A 19,570-nucleotide genomic window follows, 5' to 3' on the forward strand; every position below is an offset into this window, starting at 1 on the left:
TCCGTGTTGTAGCATGTGTCAGTACATGATGTTTTGTTGATGAATAGTTTCCCACTGTATGAACATACCACTTTGTCCCTATTCAGTTTTCATTGTCCTTTAAGAGATGTTTGTTGATAGAAAATAGAAGGTAGTGCTCACCATTCAATATGCTACGTATAATAGGACTTTTGGGGGAGAAAGTGGGAGTAAGGATCAAATTTATATTTATTATATAAAATTTATAATTTTTTCTGAAAAAAAGTGGCTAACCAAAAAGTGACAGGGAATAGAGTTATTTTCTCAGTGAATTTGTTTTTGAGATAGAGTCTCTAGGTTTATTAGGGGCCTGCTGCCATTTGAAGAAGACAGTTCATGGAACAGGCAGGGGGACATCAGGGGATGCCAGAGGTTCCTAAAGTTTCCATTTATCTTGCAAGGTGGCCACAGTCCAGGCTTCATCCTCAGTCTGGGAGGCTGCATGCCTAGATTGTCAGCGCTTAGTGTGGCTCCATCTCCCAAGGCAGACTCACACCCTAATGTGGCTCTCACAGGCCAACATACCAAAACCAGAAAAATGGCCTTCCCTTTAGATGAGGATGGCAATTGTCAGATGAACTGAATGGTCCAGTCCAGAGATGTAAAGTGTGAAATCCAAGTATACTTCAAAGGTTGTTCTCAGCTATGCTACTTTGAAGCTCTGAACCCATCTGGTGAGGTAGGAGCACCCTGCATCAGTTTTGTTGAGGTGATTGCCTCTGTGACCCTACTATTCATATGTACTTTTCCTGACAGTCTTTTCCCACACAGGACCAGTGCAATGAGACAGGCTTCTGGCTCCTAAGTCACAGCCACAGTCTGGTCCTGCCCCCTTGAGCTGGGCATTATTGTCATTGGACTTCAGGTCACACATGTTTAGCAGTGCTTCAGTCAGCTTAGGCTGCCATTGCACAGCACCACAGGCCAGGTGGCTCAGACAACAGCTCTGGAAGCTGGCAGGCCAAGGTCAGGGTGACAGCAGGGGTGGGTTTTGGTGAGAGCTTGCTTCCTAACTTGCAGTCAGCTTGTCACTGTGCTCTCAAATGGCAGAGATAGAGCTCTGGTGTCTCTCTGTCTTAAAAGGGCACCAATCCCATCATGGTGCCACCATCAAGACCTCATCTGAACCTAACTGCTTCCCAAGGGCTCCATTTCCAAATGCCGTCACATTGTGGATTAAGGCCACAGCCTATGAATTTGAGGCAGACATACTTCAGTCCAGAACAAGTGGATTAAATTTCAAAAGGCCCTGCACCACTCCATCCTAACCATGGCCTGTGACAGAGCACATGATAGAGATGTACACTGTCTCCAAAAGACAGAAGCTACAGCTTGATAGTGAGCCTTCACGGGGGAGATGGTCCTTCATTAAGAGCAGTCAAGGAGTCTAACTTTCTCCCAGTTGCATTGCCTGTCGGATCATGAGCTACATAGTCATGTTGGGGCCTCTCCTGAGGAAGGTGCCTGGAGTCTTGCTCACCTACCCCCAAGGACAAAGAAGACAATAGAACATGGCTCTCAGTAGAGATGTTACTCTTTATAGTGCGTGACCATTGGGCATAGGATCCAAATCTAATTCATCTGTGTCTACGACACTGTGTCTTAATCATTGTAGGTCCTCGATTAATATTTTAAATCAATAAATGGATTTTTTTAAATGCTATATACAAGCCTTTCTTGATGGACAGTGACTGTAATGGGGTATGTGGGAGGGACTTGGTGATGGGGGGAGTCTAGTAAACATAATGTTCCTCATGTAATTGTAGATTAATGATACCAAAAAAAAAGCCTCTTATAGATTGGCACATTATTGTTTTGATTTCTTTTGGAGTGAAGGAATGTTTCCCACTCAACTGAAATCTACAACTGCAAATTCCTAACTAGATATAATGTACATTGTAAAAATATCACAAAATGAAAACTCTGATCACAACTGTCTTTTAATTGTGCAGTCCACCCAGTCCTACTGCTCCCTGGTTTGTTAGGGGAAGGATACTCCCAGACAGAATGTAGGCCTGAAAGCAAGCTTGTTCTGAAATCAAGGGTTTTATTCATTCTCAAAAGTACAGTTCACATACCCAGAACCAAAGTTGTATTATAAGCCATGAACGGAGAATGTGTGATGAGACACTCCCAACACGCAGGAGGGGGAATGGACAGAAGGTGCACAGAGGACTTTAGGAGGGCTATCGGGATGAGGATAGTAACTGGGTCTTTAAGAAGGGTCTACATACTCAGCCTGCCACAAGAGTCCATAAAAAGTAGTGGCGGTGAAAGATCAAAAACACTGATATAAACTTCAGACTCAGGAATCCAAGAGCTTCTAGGAAGACTGCTGTGCTTCATTGTTATTTCCATCCAGGGCAGGAGCGAGGCAGGAATGAGGAAACACAGGCCAGGCCTACTCTCATGAACCTCATATTCTAGTTGGCGAGTGACCCCAAATAAGCAAGTGACTATTAGATGTGTAACATACGCAATATGCCAAAAATGAGTCATTAGAGGTAATGAGGAAAGAGAGGGAGACTTTTTAAAAGGGGTCCCTTTGAGCAAAAGATCTGACAGAAGTAAATGAATATGCTAAATGAATATCCGCAGGAAAAGAGCGACTTTAAAAGGTGCTCAGGCAGGATTATTCTTAGACACTTGAAGCAAAGCAAAAAGACCAGCATAGGTGGTGCAGAGTCAGTGATGAGAAGAGGGTAGGAGATGAGTCTAACAAGAAAAGCAGAGGTAAATTACATAAGGTTGAGTGGCTCATGGTAAGAATGCTGGATATTTTTCCTCACCGTAATGGGAAACAAATTGCCAGGTTTTGAGGGGAGGAAGTGAGTGATCTCATTTGCATTTCACAAAGGGCACTCTTTCAAGAATATAGAGTGGGGCAAAATGTGGAATGAGTTCATGTTGGAGTCTATTCACATAGCCCAAGTGATGTGAGAGAAAATGTGGGCTGAGTAGGAAAGAGCAATGAAATCGGTTAAGAGCAGTTGTATTTGAGATACATTCTGAAAATGGAGGCAATGCGACTGGCTCCCTAGGTCCCCGGGCTGCAGCTCATCCCCTTCCCCTGCCCCCTCCCTGGCTCCACGAAGGAGCACATCAGGTAGGCCTGGAGGATGGCCTCTCCCAGCTTCGGCCAAGCCTTCTTCAACTCCCCACAGCAGATGGGGCTATTTGCGCCATCAATGCCTTTGCCGATTTTCATTCCTCTTCCTTTGCCCACCATCCAACTTCCGCTCTATTTCCGACCTCAGCCTCCTTGTTCCCTGTCAGGGGAAGCACCTGATCTCTGTGCAGTCAATACCCGGTATTAATATTTATCCTGTGACAGTTTTCTCTCATTAGCCCTTAGCACTTTTGTAATTGGCTACTTGTTTTGTGGTCCTTCTAACCAAACACAATGCAGTCTTCCAAAGGCTTTGGTGACGTCAGCACCCCATTTCAAGCAGTGTTGGAAACAAGAGTTGATAATAAATGTTTATTGGGTGAATAATTATACAGGTGTATAAAAGTTGGCTTTTCCAAGGCAGGACTTCTCTTCTCTTCTGGATTCCCCAGTCTCTTGTTTTATTCACTGCTGATTTCTACAGACCATGAGAAATCTTGGTAATTTACAGTATGACTTCCTCCCTCCATTCTTTAAAAGTTTCTTCCTCCATTTCACTTCACATATATCCACCCCCACAGATATCTTAAAATATCAGAAAAGTTACATGCCATTTCCTTTTAAAACTTAAAATCCACGCCATCTGTAACAGCAGTGACAGAAGTTCACACTTCAGATGAGTGCCTCTGCACCATTAGTGATCAACACTGAAACAGCTTGAAATTCTCTCTTCTACGTTGTCCCTGCAAAAAAACAAGGATTCTCTCACTTACCAACTTCACATTTCCCTGTATGGCCCCGGAAATTGACTGGTTAGCCAGAGACGGGTAAGATTCCTCAAAGGAAGAACAACCTAAGACAGGCACAGTCGCAGGGGGGCCATCAGGTGAGAAATTGGGGATCAACAGAGGTGAGGCTTAGAACCTCACCCCCCCTGTTTTGAGAGAAATCTTCTGCATCTGTGGAGGTTTTGTTGCCCTTATCTAGCTTGGATTAATACTTAGTCTAGAGGCACAGACCTGATCATCTACATTAGCCCTCTTACAGCACTAAACTATGTTTTCTAACTTTATCTTGAATCTACCTACCACTTCAGCATTTTATTAAAATAATAATAATAATAAGGGAGAAATGTGGGATTCACATATAAATCAAGTATAAAAATCAAACGAATAATCATATTTGACCTGATTGTTTATAGTTCATGATGCATGATCAAAATCGAAAGTTTCTGTGATGACTGCCCTTGCACTGTTCACCATGTAAGAACTTATTCACTATGTAAAAACTTGTTCACCATGTAAGAACTTGTTCGTTATGCTTCAGAAGATTGGAGACTGTTGAGAATTAGGCTTGGGGTTGATTAATGATTATGCATTGAGTCCCCTATACAGAATTTTATTGTTGTTAACAACCATATGATCAATAAATGAGAGATGCCCTCTCAAAAAAAAAAAAACAAACAAGCAGGAGCAAATATAAAAATGGAGACTTTTCACTTTACACATCTTAGAACTATGTTTTGTGCTTTTTAAAGAAAGCAACTGCTTTTTTTACTGAAGTATAGTTGATATACAATATTATATTGGTTTCAACTATGCAACACAGTGGTTCGACAATTACACACGTTATTAAATCCTCACCCTGACTAGTGCAGTTACTGTCAACATAGAAAAATGTTACACAAACATTGGCTATATTCTCCATGCTGGACTACCATCCCTGTGACCAGCTTATATGATGATTAAGAACCGTGTCCCTTTATCCTCTCACCCTCCCTACCCATTTTATCCACTCACCCCAAACCCTCCCCCAGGGTAATCACCAGTCACTTCTCAGAGTCTGAGTCTACTACTATTTTGTTCATTTTGTTTTCAGATTCCACATATAAATAATGTCATATGGTATTTGTCTTTCTCCACCTGGCTTATTTTACTGAGCATAATAACCTCTAGGTCCATCAACATTGTCACAAATAGGCTTTCTTTTTTACAGCTGAATAATACTCCATTGTGTATATGTACCACCTCTTCTTTAGCCCTTCATCTCTTGAGGGACAGACACTGTGGTTGTTTCCATATCTTGGCTATTGTAAATATTGTGGAAATAAACATCAGGTGCATGTATCTTTTTAAAGCTGTAAATTCCTAGAAGTGGAATTACTGGGTTGCTTGGTATTTCTACTTTGTTTTTTGAGGAACCTCTGTACTGCTTTCCATAGTGGCTGCACCAATTCACATTCCCACCAACTGTGTAGGAGGGCTTCCTTTCCTCTGCATCCATACCAACACTTACATCTTATCTTGTGTACACAGCCATTCTAACTGGTATGAGGTGATAATCTCATTGTGGTTTTGATTTTCATTTCCCTGATGATTAGCAATGTGGAGCATCTTTTCATGTGCCTATTGGCCATCTGTAATTCTTTGGAAAGATGTCTGTTCCAGTTCTCCACCCATTTTTTAATTGAGTTACGTTTTTGTTGGCGTTGTCACACAAGTTCTTGATATATTTTGGATATTAATCCCTTACTGGACAAATCATTTATGAACATATTATCCCATAATGTAGGTTACCTTTTTATTCTGTTAATGGCATCCTTTGCTGTACAGAAGCCTTTTCGTTTGATGAAGTCCCACTTGTTCATTTTTTATTTTGTTTGCTTTGCTTTGCCTGGGAGGTGTGTCCAGAAAAAAATTCCTCATGCCTATGTTCAAGACATTTTTTCCTATATTTTCTTTTAAGAGATTTTTGGTTTCATGTCTTACATTTAGGTCTTTAATCCTAGTTTAAATTCAAGTTTACATTTCTGTATGGGGTTAGTCAGTAATCCAGTTTCATTCTTTTGCATGTAGCTGTCATTTTGCCAACACCAGTTATTGAATAGACTATCTTTCCCCCACTGTATATTCGTGACTCCTTTATCATATAGTAATGGACCATATATGCGTGTTTATATCTAGGCTCTCTATTCTGATTCACTATCTATGGGTCTGGTCTTGCACCAGTACCATATTGCTTTGATTTCTATAGCTCTGTAGTATAGCTTGAAGTTAAGAATAATCCCCCAGCTTTGTTGTTCTTTCTCAGGACTGCTTTGGCCATTTGGGGTGTTTTGTATTTAAAATTGATGTCTTGCAGACAATACAGTGGGCCTTGGGTTTTCTGTCATTTGTTTTTAATCCACTCAGACAATCTGTCTTTTGATGATGTAATTAGAAAATTCACATTTGAAGTGATGATGTACTTGCATTACCATGGATATACTTGCATTTGTCATGTAATTTTCTATTTGTTGCATTTTTTTTTAAATAGATTTTATATATCTTATTTTCCCTTAGTATATCAATTAGACTTCTTTTCAAAGAATAAATTTCAGTGTGTATGCCTTAAAGCCTGCAAAATATTCATTTTTTAATACTTTACTCCACTTTCGAATAACATAATGCTCATGAGTGTGGTACCTTATAATAGTATCACTGACCCCTTCCTCTTGCTCACCCCTTCTGGCATTGTGCCATTCATTTCACTTACTTATGTAAAAGTCACCCAATATATTATTAGTATTTGTCCTTTAACCAAACAAGTATGTTTTGATCAATTAATCAATAAGAAAAATGAAATTATTTTAACTTCACTTACTCTGATGCTTTCCTTTTCTTTATGTAGATCTGAGTTTCTGAGTTACATCATTTTCCTTCTCTCTGTACAAAATCTTTCACTATATTTGCCAAGGAAAGTGTCCTAAACTGAAATACTTAAGTTTTTGTCTAAGAAAGTCTTTATTTCTCCTTCATTTTTGAAGGAAAAAATTTGGGGGATTTAGAATTCTAGGTTGATCTTTTAAGACTTTAAATATTTTACACTACACTCTTCTTATTTGCATGGCTTCTGATGAAAGTCTGATGTAATTATTTTCCTTTTTAAAGTTTTTTTTTCCTCTGTATTTCAAAACTTTGTTTTTCTGTAGTTTGAGTAGGATGTGCAGTCATGAATTTTATGCAAATACATACTTAGTATACACATTCATATAAATTTATTTGCTTATTATCCTACTTTGTGGTCTTTGAGCTTCCTGGATCTGTGTCATAATGACTATCATTAATTTTGGGAAGTTTCTGTCCATTGTTACCTTAAATAGTTCTTCTGCTCTATTCTCTCCATTTCTGGAATTGAAATTATGCCTTTATAAATTTTTTCATAGTGCTTGGATGTCTTGTTCTTTTTTTATCTTCAAATTTCAGTTTGGAAAGTTCTGGACTATTTTCAAGCTTACTGAGTTTTCTTTCTGTTGTCTTCCCATATATATTCCCATATATCCATATTCTCCATTTCTGTTGCAATATTTTTGCTTTGTAGCATTTCCCTCTGCTTTTATCTATTAGAGTTTCCTTCTCTCTGCTTATGTCTGGTCTTGTATGTTGTCTACTTTTCCCATTAGAGTCTCCATCATATGAAACAGTTATTTTAAATTCCCTGAATGGTAGGTAATTCCAACATTTGTTGTATCTGGGTTAAGGTCTGATGGTGGCTTTGTCTTTAGAATGTTGTTTTTTCCTTCGCCTTTCGAATCTACTGTAAATGTTTTGTCAAAGCTGGACATATATTTAGCAGCAGGAAATTAGGTAAAGGGGCCATTAGTGTGACATTTTTTGTCAATCTGGCTAGCAGATGTGCTGGTTAATAGGAGCTATGGCTATAGGGGCCAGAGGCTTCCATTTCCTTCCTGTTGTGTTTTTTTCTGTCCCCCTGTGGACTTTGAGCTTCCGTAAGCACTTTTCTCCAAGTGGGACTACATCCCACAGTTCTTCCACCTGTATTCCATCCGACACTTCTCTCATATGCACACTGAACATGTCGGAACATTCTGTTGTCCTTCCTTTGAATAGCATCTGGTCTGACCTTCCTGCAGACACCTTACTGTGATCACTAACATATGCTCCTGGTTTAACTGGTCCTTTAGGTAGATGTCTACTTGGCCCTGCAAATCCACTCTCTACCCTTTGTGTTACTGTCTTGAGCCTTAGGAGGCTCAACTGGATTATGCTCCGGCCTCCATCTGGCTTTTGACTTCCAGGATCCCTGGCAGAGGTTCAGTGGTAAAGAGGTGGATGCTGTGGGTGCTATGTTAGTTTTCCATGCCCCTATAATAAATTATCACAAACCTGGTAGCTTAATAAACATAAATTTATTGTAACATAGTCTGGAAGTCCAAAATCAGGGCCCAAGTAAAGGTGCTGGCAGGGCTGTGCTTTCTTCAGAAGCCATAGCCAGGCATTAGGACCTGACATCCTGGAGGACCATCTTCATCCAATGGCAGGTTGTCTGTGTCCCTCAACCAAAGGTTATGATTCTTATCAGGGTTATGTTCTCCATACACCTTACTCCTTCAGGGTTCTCGGAAGACTTCCAGGGAGACCCCACTTCCTTGTCTCTTCAGGTCTAGGAGAGGTAATATCCCACCGCCACTCCACTACCATGCTACTAAAATGCATGCTGGCCCTATGCTACGTGTTCTCTATTTCTTCCCATACTTACAATTCAGTTTTCCTAAAATTACTCAATTATGTGTACCATCTCTTTCCAGATCAGATCCTGACAGACACAACCCTACACACAGTCTCAACATAACAACCAAAGTGATGCTTTCAAACTAAAGTTAAGATATATGGTTCCCCTTATGTTGAGAATAGTAAGCAAATTTCTTAAGTTGGCCTGGAAGACCCCCTTATCTGGCACCCCGATATTTCTCTGACCTATCATCTATCTTCCTCCTGGCCCCTAGGACCCCGTGGTTCATGTCTTAGGGTCCAGCACTGGCTCTTTCCTCTTCATGTTATGTTCTTCCCAGATACCCACGGCTGGCCCACTTCCTCCAGGCTTTGTGCACATGGCACTTCTGTGTTGCATCCATCCGTGGTTTTTATCACACAGCAGTAGTGCAGCTTCTGTGGGTTCCTAGACCTAATTCCAATGCATATGTGTGTGGGAAGGCAGTCTTCCTATGCACAACACTGAGCAAGTCTCAAGCACCAGAAGGGTGTCTGAGAACTCAACTCAATCCTGATGCAATCTGCCCAAAGACAGCACCAGATTCCCCAGGTTAAGGGCTCAGTCTTACAAGACTTCCCTCCAACCCCAGACAGCAGATGCCAGTCATAAGCCCAGGAAGTTACCTGTGCTTCTTACCAAGCCACTACAGATTGGAGGTTCCAATGACCTCCCCCTTAGGTTCAATTAATTTGCTAAAGTGGCTCACAGAACTCAAGAAAACAAGTTCCTGTTTAATAAAGGATATCATAAAGGATACAAGTTAACAGCCAGATGAAGACATACATAGGGCAAGGTCCCAAATAAGGGAACATCTATCCTTGGGAGCTTGTGACCTGGCTCTGTTGGCACATGGACATGCTCTGTTCCCCAAGCATGGAAGCTTTCTCTGACAGAGAAACAGCATCACTGCATAGTCATGATTAAATCATTGGCCAATCGATGATTCAACCTCTAGCCCCAGCCCTTGGGTGGGGTTAAAAGTCTCTCACTAGCATGACGAGACACCCACTTCAACCCCAAGGCTTTGAAGTGTTTCAGGAACTGTGGATGAAGACCTAATACTTCTGGGAAATATATATTTGGTCATCTGAATGACAAAATATGAATTTCTTGCAACTCATTATATTGCACCTACCCTGAGCACCCTACTTAAAATCATGATGCAAGGACATAACTCCACCTAGCAAAGAGGATCACCCTATCCTTTCTTACTTTCTTTTTTTCCTTCTAGTAGAACGTGTCCCTCCTCGGACACTGTGAAATGTATTTATCCTGTATCTCCTACTGAACATAACCTCCGTGATGGCAGAATCTTTTTCCACATTTTTTTTCCTCTATACAGCCATGAATACAAGTGTCTGGACACAGCTTGGCTCATAACTGCTGAATGAATGGGTAACTCTCTATGCTGGCAGCAGATGCTTCCTCTGAATCTCTGGTAGGAGTGGCAAAATGATACAAACATTATGGAAAACAATTAGAAATGTATACAACCTTATACCTGACAGTTTATTATTTTTAAAAATAAATCCTACAAATACCTTAGGCACTTATAAAAGTATAACCACAGTCATGTTTGTGATAACAAAACACTGAATTGTGAAGGAGGGGACTAGTGTAATATAATAAAACTATTAAAAAGGAGGAGGATACATATGGGTGTCAAGCAAAAGCTTTGGAAAAGGGAAAGATAAAGAACAAAGTTAAAATATTTGCCTTCACTTGCGTGGCGTGTGTATGATGTGAGCCTTTGCACAGAATGCCTGGGGGCACAAGAAGCTGTTAACAGTCATTGATTGCCCAGAGGATGGGGTGGAAAGAAACTCTTTTAGGATGTATACATCTCTAATAGTTCTCCATAATTTCTGTATCATTTTGCCACTCCTACCAGCAATACAGAGGAAGCATCTGTTGACAGCATAGTGAGTTATCCATCTGTTCAGCAGTTATGAGCCAAGCTCTGTTCCAGACACTTGTATCCATGGGTCTATGTCTACTGTACTATTTGGAATTTTTTAAGTTCATCCATGTATATAATTTTACCTATTTCAAGTATATCAGAATAAAAACCGTATATTTGCTCTGTGCCTTCATGGCACTGCAAGCCTAGTGGGCTCATGTTCTCCGATGGTCTCCGCTCTGTTCATCCTCACAACTTGCAGCTGATGCACCTTCCCAACCTGTGGGTGCACCTTCTTCATGGCTCCTGCTCCCGCTTCTATGACGATGCTTTTAAAAGTAAGAAGATGACCAATCACCTTAATAGAAATGAAAAACAATTTGCTTTTGAGGTAGGTGTAAGTCTCCACTCACCAATACATAAAACTCTAAATTACTCAATCCTTTTGTTAATAAATAGCTAATAAATAACTCTATTAAAAAAAAAACCTGTTTTGCTTCATGGACTCTGCTTTCAGTCTCTCTCCTGACATCTGGTCACAGAGCTGACTAAGTGCCTGGCTCAGGGATAATGAGAGGGAAATAGAAAAAGAAGTAAATTAATACCTTGAAGTGTTATCCAGGCACATGCATCCTAGAACCAAATTTCTCAAGGTAGCAAAAAGGAAGGAATTTAAATGAAACAGGCACTCCCGTTTTTATCTAAGGGTCACCTGAGGCTGACGCTAGAGCAGACTTCAGTGTTTCTCATCCTTCAAATAGTTTCTGAACCTCTCATCTGGTCGGCAGCCTCCTGTGCTCCTTCTCTTATGCCAACTTCTCAAAATAGGTGTCTCTTCGAGCACCCCCAGGGCCCCCTGCTGGTCACTCAGCTAACTCCAAATAGGCTTCTCTTCTCACCAGGCAGCTGAAAGCCCCTCTTGTCTGGGTGCACATGACGCCCATGTTACCCAGCACAGGGTCTGGCCCTGCTCTCATTTGTTTTGACTCTCAGCGACACTTGTCCCATTGACGACTCCCTCCTTTTTGGAGCTGTTCTATAACCTCAATAAGCTACCAGTACAAAGGTCTATGACTTACCTACAACATAAAGCTATGTCATTAGAATACATACGAGAAATTGAAGTATTCCTCCACACTTGTTAAAACAGAGATTTCATTTCCTACTGTGTTGTGTTACACTGAGTGTCATTACCCTGAACTGTCACGGTCATAATATGATCCTCGGAACATGTATTTCTTGACCATCTTGAGGAAAAACTTTTGCACATCCATAGAGACAGGACTCCAGTCTGGGCTCAAGTCCTGCCTCCTCTCCTTCCATGCTCTATGATCTTGGCACCACACCACTTTTTCCTCACATGTAAAATGATAAAAATAATGCAATTTAACTCTTATGGTTGTTTGAAAATTAAATGAGTTCTTACATGTAAGAATTTGTGAATGGCATGTGGCCAAATGTGAGCTCTACTGCTATTCCCAGTTTTTACAAGCAGTTGTATCATGGTAATTTATTTTCTGCCAAGCTCTCTTGATTTCATTGAACAACAGCTGGTGATTATGAGAGACTGAACAGTCATGGCTTTCTCCACCAGAAACCTGGTTCTCATAACTTAGAAATACTAGGAGGCCATGGCAAACTTCAGTTTCCTTAGTTGGTGAAAGATATATCAAAGAAATTAAAAGTTATCATCAGTATTGCTAAGAGAATGTTGCAAACCATCTTCATTTGGGCACATTTTTTCCAGGCAATGTTGAGTTCCAGGCATTTGAAAAGGTGCCCAGATGAAATAGCCCGGGAATCAATATTAATCATATTTTCCATTCAGGAAATGAAGTTCAGTTGATGTATCATGCACTGGGGGTATGGTTTTCAAAGAGAAAATCTTATCACTGCATATATAAAGTCTTAACATAGCTATAGATAAAAAATGCATATTTTATTGGACTTTGATGATCACAAAAACAAAACATAATGAATACTGTCTGCATAAATAGTGTGGATAAACACTAGCTGATATGAATTAAGTGCTTGAGGCAAAACTGTGGTTTATTTATGGATACTATCAAAAACTCTGGAACAAGTGTAAGATAGCAGAGCTTGTCTCGGGACCTCAGGCCTCAAAATCTCAGTGTGCTCTTTCTGGTGGGAAGTCTGATGTGAACCTTTGCTATAGGGACAGATGCCCCTCTGATTTCCTCCTCCGGTACCTCCTCCTATTTCATCACATTCTGCTTGTCAGTGTGATTCTGTCAAACAAATCAAACCACAGAGATGGTATAATTTCAGCTTGACCTTGAGAAGGCAATCTTCCTTACAATTAAAAAAAGAAAGGTTTTGATTGTGAATTAAATGAGTAATAATAATGCTTGGGTCAGAAAACCCGAAGTACTAGGCTTAAATTTATAGATGGCCAGGTTCAAGATGAAAAATATTTCAAACCACAATTTAAGAATAAGTAAGAAACAACTGTTTTTTGAACAGGAGGAGAGACTTTCCCTTATACCCCCAGAAGTCACATGCCTGAGCTACTGTGACCTAGAGTCCACCACTGATGGCATATTTAGCAATGGGATGAATGTCACACCTGCTTCTGTACAATATTCTTTGAGGAACAGAGTCAAGTTAAAGGGAGGAATACTGATTTTCAGGGCTACCTAACACTGTGGATGCTAATAAATTCAGACCCCACAAAGTCTGGAGCTCCCCCACTAGAAACTGACTTCCCAATAGCCACATGAATGCCTAAAAGACATTGTCAAGCAACATTGAAATATCTTTGATATTGAAGACATTAATGTCCCACTTAAGAATTTTGTTCCCTGCCAAAGGATCTTTATATAAATTTTTGTACTTTTTGTATAAAATAATGAAAGGAATATGATGTCTGATTTGTGGAATTATAAAAATACAGAGCTAAAACACTGGAGAATATTATGGACATGTCAAAGGACTTGGGGTCAATTTTCTCTAACGTTCTTGTATTTTAAAGAACAGCTTAAGATGCTGATTAATTTCTGAATGAGTATGCCTGGTGTAATTTCAAAGATAAGCAGTAAAGAATATGCATACAGATGCCTGACCTTCCAAACAAGAAAAGGAGGGGAAAAAAAAGCACACAATTCTAGCTGTATTAAAGACAACATTAAAAAAAATTTTTAATGAAACATTTAGAAAAAAAAATTGGGGACTATCTTTATGATACTGAGGTTGGGGAGACTTGTTTAAGCATCATATCAAGAATTAAAACTATCTTATTAAATCCAATTCAAACAATAAAGCATGTAAGAAAGAAAAGTCACAAATAGTAAGATGTTTTCAACATGTACAACTCAAAAATGAGATAAAGAAGAGCTATGAATCATTAAAGGAAAACAACCCAACAAAATTTACTCAACCTGAACCAAGTAAACATGAGTGACCAAGAAGCAAATCAAAAGATGCTACACCTCATTCTTACCCTAAGTTCTACTAATGAAAAGTGCAATGAGATGCCCTTGTGCATGCATCAGGGAACTAGCTCAAAAGGCCAGTCATAAGCTTGGGTATCATACAAAGCAATGCAAACACTTGTACTGCTGTTAAAAGATACAATCCTTCTGGAAAACAACTCTCATTACATGGTAATCCCACTCCTGAGCGTTTAATATGGCAAAGCACATTCACACCAAGATGAAGAACAGAAATACTCAGACTCCTGTATATAGTCTGAAATAAGACAGAATTAGTCCTTGGTACTGGCTGCAAGGGGATAAATTCAAGGGTATTATGAAACTAGTAAACTTAAGAAAAGCTTTCAGAAACAGACTAGAAACAAACTTCCAGAAAAGTCCGAGAGAACTGTAGAACTGCTGAGGGTGATAGCAAACACTGCAGAAACAGCATGCAGAATGATGCAGGCAGAGGATGAGCTGTTCCTGCCAGTCCACAGACCCACAGCTGATGGCCTGGGTAAGGGCTGTGACATCACTCAGCTTCACTGGGCAGCAGAAACCATTGCCAGCTGCCTGAGGTCTAGCTGAGCTCATTCTATAATGGAAGTCTGGTGCAGGTGACTACCTGCATTCAGGAATCTAAGGCATGTTTGTGCACTGTAGCTGCAAGAGAGACTTTTGGAATACAAAACAGCTCTGTGAGAAAACTCCAAAACATAAAAAAGGAAGAATGTTATTAACAACATTAACTGGATTAGAAAAAAATCCTTTGATCAGTTTAATAGATGTAAATAAAACATTTGGCACAGTCAACACCCACTCATACAACACCTCTCAAAAAACTAGAAACACAAGGAAACTTCCTCACCTGATAAAAGGCATCTACTGAAAACACAAAGTTCAAACTGTGCTTCATGGGAAAAGGCTGAATATCTTCCCCTCACTGTGTGTATGAGGAAAGGGAGGGGGCAGCTATCACTGCCTTTATTCAACACTGTGCTGTAATTTAAGCCACTGCAACAAAGCAAGAAAAAGTGGCAAAAAGACTGAAGAAAACAATAGTTCTATTTGCAGATGACATCATTCAAAACAGAAAATTCTAAGGAATGTTCAAAGCAGTTACTAGAACTAGTAAGCAAGTTTGTCAAGGTTGCAGAATATAAATACTGTAAACAAATAATAACTGTATTTCTACCTACTAGCAACAAATGACAAAAATTGAAATTTAAAATAAATATTTATAATTTACAATAACAGAAAAAAGGAGCCTAGAAATAAAATTTTAAATATGCACAGCACCTATAAAATAAAAACTGCAAAATACTGCTGAGAAAATTAAAGATTTAAGTAAATGGAAAGATATGCCATGTTTGTTGTTTGGAAGATAAAACACTGTTAAGATTTCAGTCTTCCAAATCTACAGATCCATCACAGTAGCCTTTTTTTGTCATTGAAACTGACGAAGTGACAAGAATGTCTATTACAAATGAGGTAGGATAGCCCAGACAATCTTGAAAAATAAGAACAAAGTACTGCTTGACTTCCAGAGTTACTGTGATGCTAGAGCAAATCACAACAGTGTGGTAGTAGTGAAAGCATAGACAAGTAGGTCAGCCGAACAGAATCAAAGATTGAGATACACAGTGTGGCCAGCAGATCTTAAGAACACAGGCAAACACACACGAATGACTTATTAATATTGTATAACTGCACATGATAAAATAATATATATGTTCAGACTTTAGGGACACCCTATAAATCTACACAAATGCAATTATTAGATTTAACAAATATTCAAGAGAGCTGAATAATTCAATATGGAAAAAAATGTTCAAAACCTTGTGCTGGAAAAATGATACCCACAAGGAACAGATGAACCTTGAACTAAAAACAAAAGTTAATTTCAGGTCAATAGTAAACTTAAATATTGTATCTAAAAAGATAAAATTACTTAAAAATAGAAGATACATCTTTGCAACTTTGTAAGAGTCAAAGATTTTTCAGAACAAACACAAAAAAACACTGAGTAAAATTTTAAAATAGTAAGTTAGACTCTAATAAAATAAAAAATTACTACTCATCAAAAATCAAAATCACTGCTAAGAAAATGAAAATTCAGGCCAAATATTTGCAATACATACATAAACTAACTGTGAGTGGTATCCAGAATATATATTTGCACAAAGCAAAAGTCAAAAGGAAAGCAGCCCAATACAAAAAAAGGTGAGGGGTGGGCAATGGACTTGAACAGACATCTCATAGGATAGTCAACATAACTAATCATCAGTAAAATGCAATTAAAATCACAATGAGTTACTACTTCACACTTACTAGAATGGCTAAAATCTGAAACTGGCAATTTTAAGTGTTAATGTGAAGATGGAACTTGAGCGCAAATAGCTGGACTCACTCGATTCTGGTGCATGCTACAACCACTTCTTGTGCAATTGATGGGATCATGTTCATCAATGAAAATGAATTACGATTATAGGTGCACACACCAACATGAACAGTTCTCCCAAACATGATTTTAAAAAGCAGTGTCAGGAGAATATAGACAGTATGAATCCATACATTTAAAGTTTAAACATAAATAAGCAAATCTAAACAGTTCATTAGAAGACACATATCATAAAGAAGCATAAAGAATAAAAAAGGTGTGTAACAGTTAAAATACAGGATGATGGTTTCCTTCTTTGCCATGTGTTTTAGTTTACAAAGTATGTCTTATATGCAATATTTTGTTCATATGAAGTGTATGATGAGGTTAGGTTAGAAAAATAAAGTATGAGGACACTTAAAACATTAGTATATATTTCTATGGGATGAACTACTAGGATGCATGTAAACAAATTATGAATTCCAAGCTGTCTGTATATTCCAAATATGGTTATAATATTACCTTTCTTTCAACATGCTCTTCCATCATTATTCTTGGTCATTTTAATATGCACGTAGAGGATCCAATTCAGTGAGCCAACACACCTGAAGGTCTCTATGCCAGTCTCCTTAATCCCAGCCATTTTTCTTGTTCCACCTACAAGATTGATGACTAAGTCATTTACCACCTCCAAAAATCTCTGTTTCAGACCTCCAATTTTCTGATCACCTTTCCAGCTCATTCCAGCACCTGGACTCCAGCAATTACTGCAACCTGTCCACTGACCACGAGCCCTTCACTGGCATTCTCTCCACTGTCCCTAGATTCTGGGATGTTTCATCACCATGCATCTTTTGATTGCCTTGTCAACTTTACAGATTTCTATATTGATCTAAAAAGAACTACTCTATTTTCCACTTCCTTCTCAGTCACACTCAAGCAACTGAAGGAAGTTGGAGAAAAAAATATATACATAGGTGTTAATTTATCTATTAAATAAATGACCCAAAGCCCGAGGGAGTCCTTTGTACTGCCCCACATGGCAGCTATGCTCTTCTCGTCACTGCTTCCCCACTGTCTCCAGTGTCACTTTGCCCCTCTCCTCTCTAACTCCCCGATATCTCCTCTGGCTTCAGAGACAAGTCATCAACCAGAAGTCTACCTCAAATCCCACCAAATTCATAGCTTCCTTTCGCTGATACCCTATCTTTCCTCCTAGAACAACAGATAAGCTGGAGTGCTCTGTCTTAAGGATAACGACCAAAGCTGACCCATCCTCTCTCAGCTTCCGATAGCATTTGCTCTGACAATTACCAGCCATTCTCTCTTGAACCATTATTCTCTCCCTACCAGATCATTCCAGGGACATACAATGGACTGTAATAGATCACATGTTTCAAAAAACAGTTCATTATCCTCACACCTCCTACCAGGTACTGAGCCCTTGCTTGGAACCCCTGTATGGACCACACATTTCCCATGAGTCACGTCCCATGAGAGAAATAACCAGTGTCTCCACCTCCTCTCCTCACATTCTTTCCTAAACCTGGAAGAAGTGGGCTCTGTCCTAGTACTCTGCAGCAGCCACTCTTTCCAAGAAAGATCACGATTCCTATACTGCCAAAGTTCAGAGGATACCTATTGTCCTCATCTTACTTGACATATCATCATGAAGCAGATAACTAAATTACTCCCCAAATTATTAAATACTTCTTTCTTGAAACACTCTCCCCCACTGGTATCTCAAACAGCACAAGCTCTTAATTTTCTTCCTACATCAGCAGCCATTTCTCAGTCTCCTTTGCTGGATGACCCCATTCTTCACAAACTCTTGGGGATGAAGTGTCCTGGAGCCCATGCTTTGAATCCCTTCTCCATCAACTCTTACTCTCTGTGCAATCCCACCAAGTCCACTGAAGCACAAATGCACATTTTTTCCTCTAGGATGGCGGTATGTAAAATGAGACCCACTGTCACTCTTTCCTTCCCTTTTTATGTTTGAATTTTCACTATAGTCCTTATCATTCAGAGGTGTTTCATACACTATGTGTGTAGAAGGACTTAATATCCGCCCCCACCCTATGATGTATACTAACTACGTGTACATGGTGAGTGCATTATCACTGGATTCCCAATGGCTAAAGTGATAATTGCTATGTGCTGAACATATATGAGTTGAGAAGATGGGAAAATGACTGAATTTATAAATGCCCAGAAAAATGATCTGGAAGGATAGCCAGCGTAAGAGTACTTCTATCTGACAAGAGGAGTCAAACTTACACAACACTGTAAGAAAGTATAGAAGGATTTTAATAACAATTAAAATATTTGATCCTAAGTTTTGCCCTTATAAACCACAGGTCAGCAATAAAATGGAATACATTAATTTCAAACACGAAAAGTCTACATTAGGTTGTAACTTTTAAAAACAAATTTTATATACTATCATAAATAATTGTAGCAAAAGTGATACTTTGCATCAATGGACTAGATGATTAAGGACCTGTCAATTTCCTATTCTCTTGGGAGAATAAAGCAAAGTCCCTCCCTATATTACACCTTATACCAAATTAAAATCCAAATGGGCTAAGGATCTAAAAAAATAGTAATAGAAGAAAATACAGAAGGAATCTTACTTATGTAAGGAATGCCTTAAGCAAGACACAAAACAACAGAAATAGCAAATGGAAATATTTAAATTTAAAACAATGGGAAGAAATGATATATAAAATTTCGAAAAAAGACAGTCACATTAAGAAAATAGTTGCAACAAATACTCTCAAAATATAAACACTGAGAATTTGTTCATCCTTTCATTCTTTCAACAAATATTGAATGATATGCAGGTGGTGTGTTAAGATCTGTGCAGTTGGTGGGAAAACAAACTTGCTTTACTGCAGCTCTCATGCAAGTGGGGGACACAGGAATCAGACACACAAGCAGACTGTTAGAAATAGATAGTTAGGAAGTTTAAAAAATACAAAGGAAAACAAGGCCAGGCAGGATAAGGCAATGGTGAGTGACAGGAGATACAGCTGTAGGTAAAGTGCTTCCCTAAAATCAATGGAAGGAGCAAAACCCTGAGAGGCAGGGGTAAGAGGCCTGTACAGGGATTGGGCCCTGCACCATTGTGCAAGCTGGTGGAAAAGTCTATATAAGGCTGCTGCCTGTGGCTC

General features: G+C 39.2%; 1 protein-coding gene across 1 annotated transcript in view; it reads right to left on the minus strand.

Annotated features, from left to right (window-relative positions):
* Positions 1–3,485: 3,485 nt before the first annotated feature.
* The window catches only part of LOC108407881 (uncharacterized), a 60,131-nt gene continuing 44,046 nt past the window's right edge, over positions 3,486–19,570 (minus strand). Inside the window, exons 6-7 of the mRNA XM_037009759.2 lie at positions 16,917–17,051; positions 3,486–10,938 (exon numbers count right to left, since the gene is read on the minus strand). The gene's annotated coding sequence lies outside the window, so the exon portion shown is untranslated. The remainder of the gene's footprint in view (positions 10,939–16,916; positions 17,052–19,570) is intronic.

This window comes from Manis javanica, chromosome 2, assembly GCF_040802235.1.
Source record: "Manis javanica isolate MJ-LG chromosome 2, MJ_LKY, whole genome shotgun sequence".
In the NCBI taxonomy this organism is placed as follows: domain Eukaryota; kingdom Metazoa; phylum Chordata; class Mammalia; order Pholidota; family Manidae; genus Manis; species Manis javanica.